Source organism: Chroicocephalus ridibundus, chromosome 2, assembly GCF_963924245.1.
Source record: "Chroicocephalus ridibundus chromosome 2, bChrRid1.1, whole genome shotgun sequence".
Classification (NCBI taxonomy): domain Eukaryota; kingdom Metazoa; phylum Chordata; class Aves; order Charadriiformes; family Laridae; genus Chroicocephalus; species Chroicocephalus ridibundus.
This window is the reverse complement of record NC_086285.1, coordinates 12,973,142-12,985,691: the sequence shown is the minus strand read 5'-3', so window position 1 is coordinate 12,985,691 and position 12,550 is coordinate 12,973,142.

Here is a 12,550-nt window from a genome sequence, read left to right as displayed (position 1 = left end):
CTAATTAACATAGTATTTTGCATTCCTTGAAAATTCACAATATCCCTCCAGCATGAGGTAGCTGACCTGACTAAAACATGGAGAAGGATTTCCTGATGTTAATTTTTGTATAGTCACAAAAGTAAACTTAACAATCTGTTCCATCCCTCACTGCCCATCCATTAGTACTGCTTTTATCTCATCTGTTTTATGCGCATTCTTTTGGAATAACAGGGAAGTAAGAAATCAGTATTCTACCCTGGAAAGTAGAGTATTTCTTCTGGTCCACTAGGATTTGTACATTTCATGGATATCTATCACATCCTTTCTTCTCCTAAATAGCAAGTGTCACAGTCACCTGATCATTATGAATTTTTCATATGTAAAATATCGTAATGTGTCCAAGTGCAAGGTCCTGCACCCAAGTCTGGGCAACCCCTGGAATCAATACAGGCTGGGGGATGAAGGGATTGAGAGCAGCCCTGTTGAGAAGGACTTGGGGATACTTGGTGAATGAAAAGCTGGACGTGAGCTGACAATGTGTGCTCGCAGCCCAGAAGGCCAACCAAATCCTGGGCTGCATCAAAAGAAGCATGGCCAGCAGGTCGAGGGAGGTGATTCTGCTCTGGTGATACCCCACCTGGAGTACTGCATCCAGCTCTGGAGCCTGCAACATAAGAAGCACGTGGGCATGTTGGAGCGAGTCCAGAGGAGGCCACAAAAATGATCAGAGGGCTGGAGCACCTCTGCTATGAAGACAGGCTGAGAGAGTTGGGGTTATTCATTGTGGAGAAGGTCTCCAGGGAGACCTTTTTGTGGCCTTTCAGTACTTTAAGGAGGCTTATAAGAGAGATGGGGACAAACTTTTTAACAGGCCCTTTGTGATAGGACAAAGGGTAATAATTTTAAACTAAAAGAATGTAGATTTATACTAGTTTTAAGGAAGAACTTTTTTACGCTGAGGGTGGTGAAACACTGGCCCAGGTTGCCCAAAGAGGTGGTAGATGCCCCATCCCTGGAAACGTTCAAAGTCAGGTTGGACGAGGCTCTGAGCAACCTGATCTAGTTGAAGGTGTCCCTGCCCATGGCAGGGGGGTTGGACTGGATGGCCTTTAAAGGTCCCTTCCAACCCAAACTATTCTATGATTCTATGATAATGAGAGATCAGTTTATCATATTCCTTTGATCCACACACCCAGCCCTCACTTATGAAGATCCTCCATGAACCTCCTGATCCTACAGTCAGGATTCAACTTCTGTCTTGATAGTTGTGAATATTTATACAAATAAATATACATGTATTATGTTTGTGTAGTTTCTGGCACAGCTGAGGTTGAAGGAAGTTTAAAAACAGACACCAGAAAAAATTTTTAGGTCTGAAAAATCCAAAGTCAAAATATGTTTATTTATTTTAAACAAATGTGATATTTTAAGCAATCTTCTGATTTTGACATTGAAGTACTTTAAGTGAAGTATATTGAACTCGCTGAATGTGTCTGCACTGGCTACCTCTTCAAGTGGGACCAGAACACTTACAAAACCTTTTGTGCCACCAAAGAGCTTGGCCAGCAACTGCCTCACTCCTTTGTCCAAACACCTGACTATATTTCACAACCCTCTGAGCTGATGCTCATCCACAAATTGAAGGTGTTTATAAGAAAAAACACTTTGCATTTCTATACTGCTGCCCATCTGGTGATCTCAAAATGCAGCAAAACATTCATTAAGCCTCAGAAGTTGTTGGAGGATAATGAGGCTATATATATTTCCTTAGTAGTGAATGTTTCCTTTATTTCACACTGAGATGCTGATGAGTCCACTTAAGCTAATATTTTAGACAATTTTTTCCGGCATTACATTTTTGGATGAACTCTTTTTGGTGTGTATGAATGCATCAGTTAGTATGGAACTGCATGAGAGAAACATTAGCAGCAGAGGGAAAGTCTGTTTTCTTTCTTACAGAAAGGGGACTTCCCAACCTCCTGTGACCACCTGGACCACCTCCTTCACAACCGCAGTTTCATTGGCTCCATTTAAGTCCTTTTACCTTTTCTATATTGGTTAGAAACATGCCTGCCCTTCATCTTTGGTATCTATTGAAAGAAAAGATTTTATTCACAACCCTGAAGAAGAAAATGAGAAATTAATAATCTTTACACAAGCCAGTCCAGCCTACATTTCACCCAGAAGATTTATGCCAAGAGCTGCTCATCCAAAGCAAAGTATCTTGCATGTGTAAGTCTGCAATCTGTTAAAAGTCAAATTCTCTTTTCTTTGAAATTGCAATTGTAGCTATTTGCTAATATTACTTAAATGACTTAGAAATGCTTATAAAATTATTCACTGACTGTAAAGGGATGATTAAGTAAGGGCTGATATGAAGCTCCCAGCAAAAAACATGGTTGAAATGTCCAATCCAAGGGGAAAGAAACAAAATCAAAACTCCTGGACTTGTTCAGCTCCCCAACAAACATGGGCCCTGTCCAGAAAACAGGGTCTTCTGAAGTGCAAGGCTTGAAATATTTGCACCCACATGGTAGGTATCAACCACTTCCTAGTTTCACACCCAGTTTTGGGGAAGCTGGTTTTCTTTTGTTTTTCTTCTGTGAACTTAAGACAAGTTTTCTCAATCTGAGACAAAAATTTGCCTGAAAGTCTGCACCGTCACTCTTACAAAAGGGTCTTGAAAGGACATCAGCAAAATGTTTAGCAATATCAAAGAAGCTTCAGGTCACCTCTGCTATGTCAATTTATGCCAATTCACCAAGAAACACTGCACACAACAGCGTCTGTTTGCTCTGCTCAGAGTCAGTTAGGAGATAAGGCATCGGCTGGGATACTGAAGGTGATCCTTGGGCTGATTGATAGAGATCACACAGGCTTAGTTCGGGGACTCTAGCCAGCTTTAAGTGACAGAAATGCTCTCAAGATTATCCACTCAACACAATCCTTTAAAGGACTGTAATTGTTTTACTCTATAGACAATAGGAGAATTTGCGTCTAAAGCTGTGTGAGTCTTCCTATTGTCTAGGATGAATACATTGGGATTTTTACCATAAGCAACAAAAATGAGTTCGGTTTTAAAAAGGGTAAGTCTAAGAAGCTGGATGACAATAGAATCGGATCCTAACAGAACAACAAAAGCAGCTAACCTTGGGTCTCAATTGTTCTGTTTAAATAAGGATCCCTGCTACGGCTATGTGTAAAATTTAAAACATAGCGAAATAAAAGCAGGGGTGTTTCACTGGCCTATTTCAGGGAACAGAACAGATTATAACAATTGTTTGTTACTTTTCTTCTTCTATGCTTGAGGGAGAGTTCAGGCTGAAAAAGATTAGGGAAGGAGGAAAGACAGAAAGTTGTTATGGGGAGAAGGTACATATTATCAGTACTAGGAGGCAATGGGAGGCTGTGGTGCCTTTTGAAGACATTCAGGTTTAAAGGCAATCTTTTTGCAAGCCTCACCTATTTAGTGTGGATAAAGTGAATGCTGAGTTGTTCCTTCCAGTAGTCCACTTATTAGTTTGTCTTGCTTTAGAATTTTAATTTTTTACTGTGATGGACATAAGGGCATAATTTGTCTACAAGAAAGGCAAACAGAAGGATGGCCCATATTTTTGAAGCAGATAATAAACATGATCTAAAAAATGGTGACATTGTATGTAAGTATCAATGACACATCAGTGGAAAACTCACTGTGTAAACAGAGGGATCTGCTTCAAACCCAGGGTCTCTTGTGAGTGCCTGTATGTAATGATGCAGTGTGCGTCTGCGATGTGCTTCATAGCTTTGTAAGTCCCTCAGATGTGTAATGACAATTCACCCTTGAGATCTTGGCTTGGATGAGTCATTCAGCTCTTTCTCTTCATTTGCATGTACAGAACAAGGTACGTTCTTTCTTCATGTCCGTTGCCCTCTGGATTTGCTCTGTAAATGTGCGTCATGCACACTGACAATCTTCTTTATGTCTCTATCTAAAGACTATGATCAGCATATCAAAGCTCACTGCAGGGAAGAGAGAAGTCCTTGCATTTGCATATCTCTACTGAGTCACAGATTTTCTTCTTCCTGTGGGTCCTTATCTCTTTTCTTCTCCCTCACACAGGCCTGGTGCCTGGCCTCCTTTCTAGTAAGTCATCCCCATCCCCAAGTCACCACAGCTTTTCCAAACGTGTCATAGCCTGATGGAAGAGAGGTTTGCTAGGGACCTGTTGTTCCCTCGTGTTCCTGGGCACACGGTACAAGTAAACTGTGATGAGCTCTGACCTGGACCTGGATCATCCTCAGCTCCTCCTTCATGCAGGGAACTGGACCACATGTGTGTCCTGTTGGCCTGCAGGCCAGCAGAGGGAACAGCTTCCCCCAAAATTCGGTGCACCAGCTGTGTGAGGAGAAAATTTCCACCAGCAATGTTAGAGGTGTGAGATGTGTCAGAATTTACCCAGCATAACAACAAAGACTTGCAACCTTTGACACCATTAGACTTATAAATTACAAATATGTTACTGGATTACGCTCTAACTTAAAGCATAGTGTACGTATGCAGAGAAGAAGCCTGATGGAGGAGAGGGAGAGAAAAAAAGCCCTCCTTTCTTTGAACTGGTGATAGTTTTACAGAAGGCTGAATTTTCAAGGAAACTTCCGTGAAGAAGGGCTTGAAACTGCCCTTTCCTTGTGATGGGAGCAGATGTTCGCTAGGAGCTAGAGTGGACTATTTGGTCTGCCAAATCCTCTGGAGGTCATCATTTCTCCTTCCCATCTTTGCAGTCCCACATTAAAGATCAGGGATAACTGGAAGTCATGGGGAAGGTACAGGTTTCTGGAATTATCAAATGAACAATTTTAGTATACAGAAGGAATTTTAGAAATACTTAGAATTTGCTTTAAAAAAAACCCTGACAGACTATTATTTTTCTTTTAATTTCTCTATATAAAGGCAAATGCTGAGATGCAATATTGCCATTACATGAGTCAGAGCACACAAAAAAGCTTAAAAAGGAAAAAAATATAATCTGTTTAGAGATCTCTGCTCTTGCAGCTGAATCCTCTTTGCCAAGCAAAAAAATATGGTAATCGGAAGATTGATGACTATCACCTACTGACAGCAAAGTTACTTTAGCCCACTAAAGGAGATTTTACTAGAAGATTCAACTGAGATTAGAACATGCTCATTTGTGTGAAAGCCTTCCTTTTGGTGTAGAGCCCTCCCGTGCATTTCTCTGCAGTCCCATAATTTTATATTAATGAATGCTGGCTCGGGAGAGCTGCCCCAGTGAGTATTACACTACTGTAGTGAGGTGGGGGTCGGTCTCTTCTCCCAAGTAACAAGTGATAGGACAAGAGGAAATGTTGCGCCTCAAGTTGCGCCAGGGGAGGTTTAGGTTGGATATTAGGAAAAAATTCTACACTGAAAAGGTTATCAAACATTGGAACAGGCTGCCCAGGGAAGTGGTTGAATTGCCATCCCTGGAGGTATTTAAAAGATGGGTAGATGTGCTGCTTAGAGACATGGTTTAGTGGCGGTTTTGTCAGTGTTAGGTTGATGGTTGGACTTAATAATCTTAAAGGTCCCTTCCAACCTAGACAATTCTATGTCTAGGGCAGGGAAACACAATGACAAGGATTATGCATATAAAAAATCAGTTGAGATTAGGGCAATATAGAGTAATGAAGGAGGAAGGGGCAAATATCCTGTCTCTTTCTGTTCCTTCTTTCTCCCATTCCTGCATGTGAAATTCCTCTGTAGTTCCTGGGTTTGAATCATAGAATTGTAGAATCCTAGAATTGCCTAGGTTGGAAAGGACCTTTCAGAGGCACTGAGGTCAGACTGACAGGCCTGTAGTTCCCCAGATCATCCTTCCAGCCCTTCTTGTGCATGGGAGTCACATTTGCTGGATGCCAGTCAACTGGGTCCTCCCCAGTTTGCCAGGACTGCTGGTAAATGATGGAAAATGGCTCAGTGAGCACTACCATGAGCTCCCTCAGTACCCTTGGGCAGATCCCATCCAGCCCCATAGACTTGTGTATGTCCAGGTGTTGGAGCAGGTCCCTCACCATCTCCCTTTGGGTTACGGAAGCTTCATTTTACTCCCCACTCCTATCTACTAGCTCAGGGGTCTGGGTACTCAGGGAACAACTGACTCTACTACTGAAAACTGAGGCAATAATTTGTACCTCAGAAAACCAAATATGAGATTTTTAGCAAGCATTCCAAACTTTTAACATGAACATGTCTTTTACAATTTTCTGTTTACTTTTGCTAACCAGTAAAACATCAAATCAAATTAATCCAATATTTATTTTAAAACTCCCTTATTCCCACATTAATCTATGGTAACTGAAACTTTCATCATTAAGTTGTGAGTTTCCATATGCATGGAGTTAAAATTTGCTTTATAGTTAGTTTAATGTCCGCAAAATAGATGACAGCTCTGTTGATTTTAATTTAAATCTGTTGAAGGAATCGACAAACATAATTAAATACAAATTTGAGGGTTTTTTACCATTCTGGTAAAAATGGATACATATTTCAATTTCTACTACGCATTAGGTCAGCAAAGAACTGTCTATTTTATAGGTTACATTGCTAGAGGTCAGGGCTAACCAGGCAGGAACAAGATATAAAGAAGAACCTCTGTTTTTCTGATGAAAGTTCACTGCTTGATTATTGCTGAAATATCTTAGCATTTGTAATTATTATCCTTGTCATTTCCACCTCACAGGGAACTTCACACACTCTTTAAGTGGTTCCCTTTTGTTCTAGTATATTTTCAGAAGTGCACATGAGTTGGCATCATCATATTTTCTAATTGCTGCAACTAATTTTTCCAGTCTGTTTGTGCCTTCCTGTCAAGAAGACAAGCTGTTTTATTTCTTTCCTCTTTGAGGATATCGTAACATGAAGAGAAAAACACCAGGCATAATGAGACAGAATTATGTTATAAATCCTCAGAGGGTAATATATTTTGTCAAAATTCTTGGCACAGAACCTTGCAGAATGACCTAGTTGGTAAATGGCAAGAGACAAAAAGTTAAGTAGCATAGTATAAACAAAATCCTACCCTAAGGAACAGTAAACTGAAAAAAAAACTCACAAACTTGCACTGATCGCTTAGGCATTATCTCCTTCACAATATTTCTCATGTCTTTCATGCAGATATCTTTAAATTATGGAATGTCTGATTTCATTTTCCAGTGCCCGGTATAGGATTACAATCCACTCTCTCTTTTTGGCTTGTTTCATGTTTGTATACTCCTCAACACAGGAGAGTCCTGATCTAGAACCAGCCTGCCCAAAATATATTTTTAAAGAGAGTATAGTAATAATAAAATGTCTCATAAAGTCTAAAAAAATGTACTTTTCAGTAAGTAATTTCAATACCTCCAGTCATATAGCTGTATCCCAAATAATGATGGCGTTTTCATTATACCTATTGCCACAAATTTATTGCTGAATTATAATTTGACTTCTGGAATGAGACTGTGCATAAAATGATCTCCCATGAATATTCTGCAGACTGCTCAAAGTGTATTTTTAAGATGTTGTTTAAAGTAAAAGTGTATTTGGGTTAATTAATCTGTAGGCAATAGAACAGTGGGGGAAATGCAGTCGTTTCTGATATTTCTCTTTTAAATTCCTTTTTAATATGAAAAAGATCAGGGCTTTGCTCTTTGGTTTCTGTAAATGTCAGTTAGAAAAAGAAAATCAAATGTAAGTGGATGATAGAGTGAAGAAGATAAAGGCTACTTACTTACGTGAAGCACTCAGAAAAAGCTCAGAGAGGCATCTTGTCCAGTATTCCTTCTGGAGGTCCCCATTCTGTTCCTAATAAATGCAGTGGCAGAACTAATGATTTGAAGAACACCAGGGCATAACCACAACTCAAAAAAAATGTTAGTAGCTGAGACGGACAACAAGAAAAACAGACTTCCAAAGATCCAAAAGACATTGAGGCATGCATCTTTCAGTGACTTTCGGTGAGAAATTTGTACATAACCGCCCTTCAAAACTTTGGAAATATGTGCTGTAGAAAGTATTTGATGACTGCAGACAACATTTACTGTCCTTGATGTCTGTTTTGCTTACACTTTTAATCATGCCAGCAGGCATATGCTGAAGGTACAAGGTGTGTCTTCTGAACATAACTGTTCTGTCCTGCCTGAATTTGGGAGCTATTCATCACTCAGTGATCACCAGGCATTGCTTTCAGCCCCCCAACCTGATGATACCGTGGCCTTTACAGTACTAGCAGTTCTCGGGCATAACACTAACCACACATCAAACATCTCTGATTTACACTGGAGCAGGATCTGTCTCTTAGTTTCTGTTTTAACTGGAACATTTAAGTCTAATTTTCAAGAGCATATTTCAGTCCATATATAAGTTTAACCTTTTGTCTTTCGTGTACATGTTTGTAAATATGTGTTAAAGATATTTACTGTCAGTTACCCTGGTCCTTTCCTGCACACCTGGGCTATGTCGAAGCTAGAAAAACGTTCCTGGGAAATGCCTTGTTATTGTTCATGTTTTAACTTTTAGCCCAGTCTCAATATTACACTCCACGAAACAAAGTCCATGCATAGTTCAGGGATTAATGCATGCCATCACATTCATCTTCTAGCCCTGTAAAATCTTCCTTTAACATGACACCAGTAAAAATTCAGATGTTTTTAATGGTTGAAGTAATTAACGAAAAAGTTAGTATTTTCACACTACTTTTAAAAAGCTTAAAAAAACCCAGTATTTAAACATATATACAGAAGAAATTGATTGACATATTCTTTCCTACAGTTTTGCAGTTCATCTTCTTAGTTAGATGGATCCTACCCTTAGATGGTGCAGTGATGACGTCTCCTTCTGCTCAGTATCCAACACAGCAGATTCTAATCAGTTCCTCTGGACGTTACTGCAAATATGAGTTAGCTAACAATACAAAGGACTTATTGCATATGTGCTCAAACTGTACATCCACTTTGATCCGAGGGGTAGAACGACTATGTAGAATAAAGACACCGCTGAATGGATTTCTATCAAAGTTAACACTTGCTCTTTTGTCTTAAGTACAACTCTGCACAGGTCAAAAATTAATTATCTGTCACAGAATATATAATTCAAAATAACAGTGAGAGAGGAAGGCTAATTACCAAATCCACAAGTTGTTTAGTTTTCTGACTCATGGTTAGATAAATTTAGGTCTCATGGAACTGATTGCTTTCAAACTACTGGAGGTCACCAAGAAAGTCTATGACAGAACAAAGCTTTGACTAAAGACTGAATGAGTTGGCATTCACTCAAAAATCATTTGTCTTTATTCCATATTTGATATTGAAGTTGTTTCTGAGGTCTACAAAATCGCATAGAGAAATAAGGGCCAAAGGAAATAATTCTTTTCTTCTGAAAGTAATACAAATTCTTTATTTTTTGATTGGGGAACCAACATTTTAAAACAAAAATCCAGACGATACGTTAGAAGATATTTGACCAAAGATGATTTCACCAAAGAACATGCCAAAGGACATTATAACTATAAAATTATGTTTCGATGATTTTTAGCATAATTTCCTTTTTCATTCATATTTATTTTCAGAAGGGGGAAGGCAAGCAGAAGTTCCCCTTTATTTACTGAAAGTTTTATTGTTAATTTTAAAGTTATTTCAAGTGATGAGCTAAAAGCAATTGCTTTAGCAAACAGAAAGGCTGACTAACAATTTATTGGAGGAAACATTCACATGACTGTGAAGCTCTTTAAGTGAGACTTATTCCCACCTTTGCCACTTCAGTCTTGGCTTCCTTCTGAAAGTGTGTCAAATCTTTCATTATTTTGAAATAAAGACTGGCACAGTAATGTGGTTCTGAAACCATCCCTGTCAGAATCAGGGTAAAGGGCTGAGGTATTGCATATTCTAATTCAACGTTTATAAAATGTTAGTAATTGCTGTTGAATAACCATGCTCTTAATAGACATGGTCAATTCGAGATGGGCTCTGTGACAGACAGCATACATGTGTTTAGTTCACCATTGCTCGCTTTTTATTTCTTTTATAAGGGTGAAAGAGAATTTAAGCTGAATTTCTTGGCTGCAGAAGGAGTTCTTTCTTTCCTGGGGCCAGGGGTTAATTGCGGGGGCGGGTGATGACACCAAATCCACTCTGGGTAGATACTTCCAGATATAAAGCTATGGCAAGGAAATAAAGAAACGCAGAAAGTCTCCTCCAGAACCTGTGCGTCTACAGCTTGCCAGAAGACTACGGGACAAACACAGAGACAGGTCTCGGAGGTCACAAGAAATGTATGTCTCAGCCATCAGAAGGCACCGTGTGGAACTGGCTGTGGCAATGAAACAAAACCTGGCAGAAGGACATGCCCTTGGACATGCCAGGCAGGGGAAGACTGCTTTGTAATCAACTTCTTAAATTTTATTCTGTCTTTTCCACTCAATGATAGTTTTAAATATTCTAGTTTATGGCCTAATAAATCGAGATTTTTAACTGATAATAGCCTGTCTTTATTTTCTCTGGTCAAGTCACTATAAAGAAAAGACTGAGGCAGATCTTTGCCAACTTTCACATCTATCTCATAATTATATAAGGATCTTCTGGAAGAAGCAGTATGTTAGTCACTCATTACCTACATTAAGCTTTAAAAACTTTTCTTGATTTGAGAATGGTTCAGAGGAGGACAATTACTAACTACCGTCTGTGTTAAACTACAGCACGTATCTCTCTTCTGCAAAATGGAAAATATCTGTAACTTTCCTAATGGTAAGGCTAGAGAGGCACTAGAAAAGATTACCAAAGTCATTTGTAGAACCTCTGTCATGTAAGTTTTAAAAAACTTGCTAGACAAGTGCCTGTTAAGAATATTTTTGGTATAAATGACCCTGCTTTGGGCAAAGAATGGACTAGATGATAGCCCAGGGTGCTGTTGCGTCCCATTTCTTCTTACCAGTCATTCGGAAAGATCGACAAACATCCGGATGCAAATCCTCCTTCAGAATACTTTTCTCAGTATGACCTAGGTAGACAAAGCCAGTCTAAAACAGCTGAAATAAGAAAGTTCTTTATAAGCTGTTTATCATTTAGCTTACTCAAACCTCCAAGATGCAAATAGGATAAAAGACCCACAGATAATTAACCTTCGGAAAGCATAAAAAAGGCCAAGGACAATATTACTGAAAATACACAGCATTCTTAATTCCACCAGGTCAATATGTATCATTTTACAGCTTTCCCAAGCTTCATTAAGAGGATGAAATACATGATGCAATATTTAGAGGAGTCCTGATTCTGTGAAATATCCTATTGTTTCTCTAGCTTAGTCTTATCACCTCATACTCAACTATTAAAAATTAAAAATCCTGTGGGTGAACTCCCCCCTCCCATATGCATATTGTTTTCACAAAGCTTTTCCATAATCTCTGAACTCTTTTAGTATCAGCCCCATGACAGATAACCAGCTTCCACAGAGATTTCTTCTTAGCTAAGATCATAGAGCTTAAGTTTGTCATATCCTACATAACTAAGCCTTCCAGCTAGAGTATATTCATAAAGCTTGCGGCAGACTAGATCCTTTCTTGTATTGTCAACAGACTCATTAAACATGATCATCTGTTTCTTTTGCAGGGGAAGGCTGGGAAATCACATGTGAGGTACTTTGTCCTTAAAAATAATCATACTATCTTTTTAGCATTAGCAGTGTATGAAGGATATTTTTTATTCTATATATAGCTTTACAGAAGGACTGTGATAAAACTTACTGATAAATAGCAATAATTGAAGGAAGAAAGTCCAGGAGGAGGCTACAAAACAAAGGGCAAAATGAAAGGACAGCTTCAGGAAGAATAGAAACCAGGGAATATTTGTAAAGAAGTCTCTGGCTTGGAGGCAAGAGATTTTAGTTCTATTTCTGTCTCTATTGCTGACCAGCTATGTGTGTTAGAAACCTCAGCTGGCTCTTGCCTCTCCTCAGCATAGATCTCAGCATCACGTCGCCCACCTGCTGTGTGAATAATGGTCACTCTCTGCTAAGTGGAATATGAAATTCCCTGCTATCGAGGCACTAGCATTCACCAGGGCAGAACCCAGTAGCAAAATCCAAGGTTGACTTGTCCTACAACATCCCTGTGCTAATATTTCTGTGTGTCTTTGAGCTTCTGACAATTCGCAGTTCATGTTGCCCTACATGGGCTTTAAACAGGGTTACTTGGAAATTTCTCATCTGGGCTTTTTTGATTTCTGTCTTAGAAAACCTGCAGTTAAGGACCTCTATATATAGATATTTACAGCTACAGACTTGTATGTGTGTTCACATTACAGTCACTAGAGAACTAGAGAACAGTCTGGAGAACGAATCAGTCCACTGTGAAGTTCACATCTACACTTGGTTAGTCATAATATCTGACCACAGATCCACAGACCAGAGAAAAAAATATCTATCACTTCCACAGCCTCTGAATGAGTCTGTCATCTGACCCACCATCTGATCTTCGAGCTGTTTTTCCAGTAGTCAATCAGGTCATGTACCTCCAGAGCATTCTCCATCATATCTAAAATAAACCCTGCATGCTATACA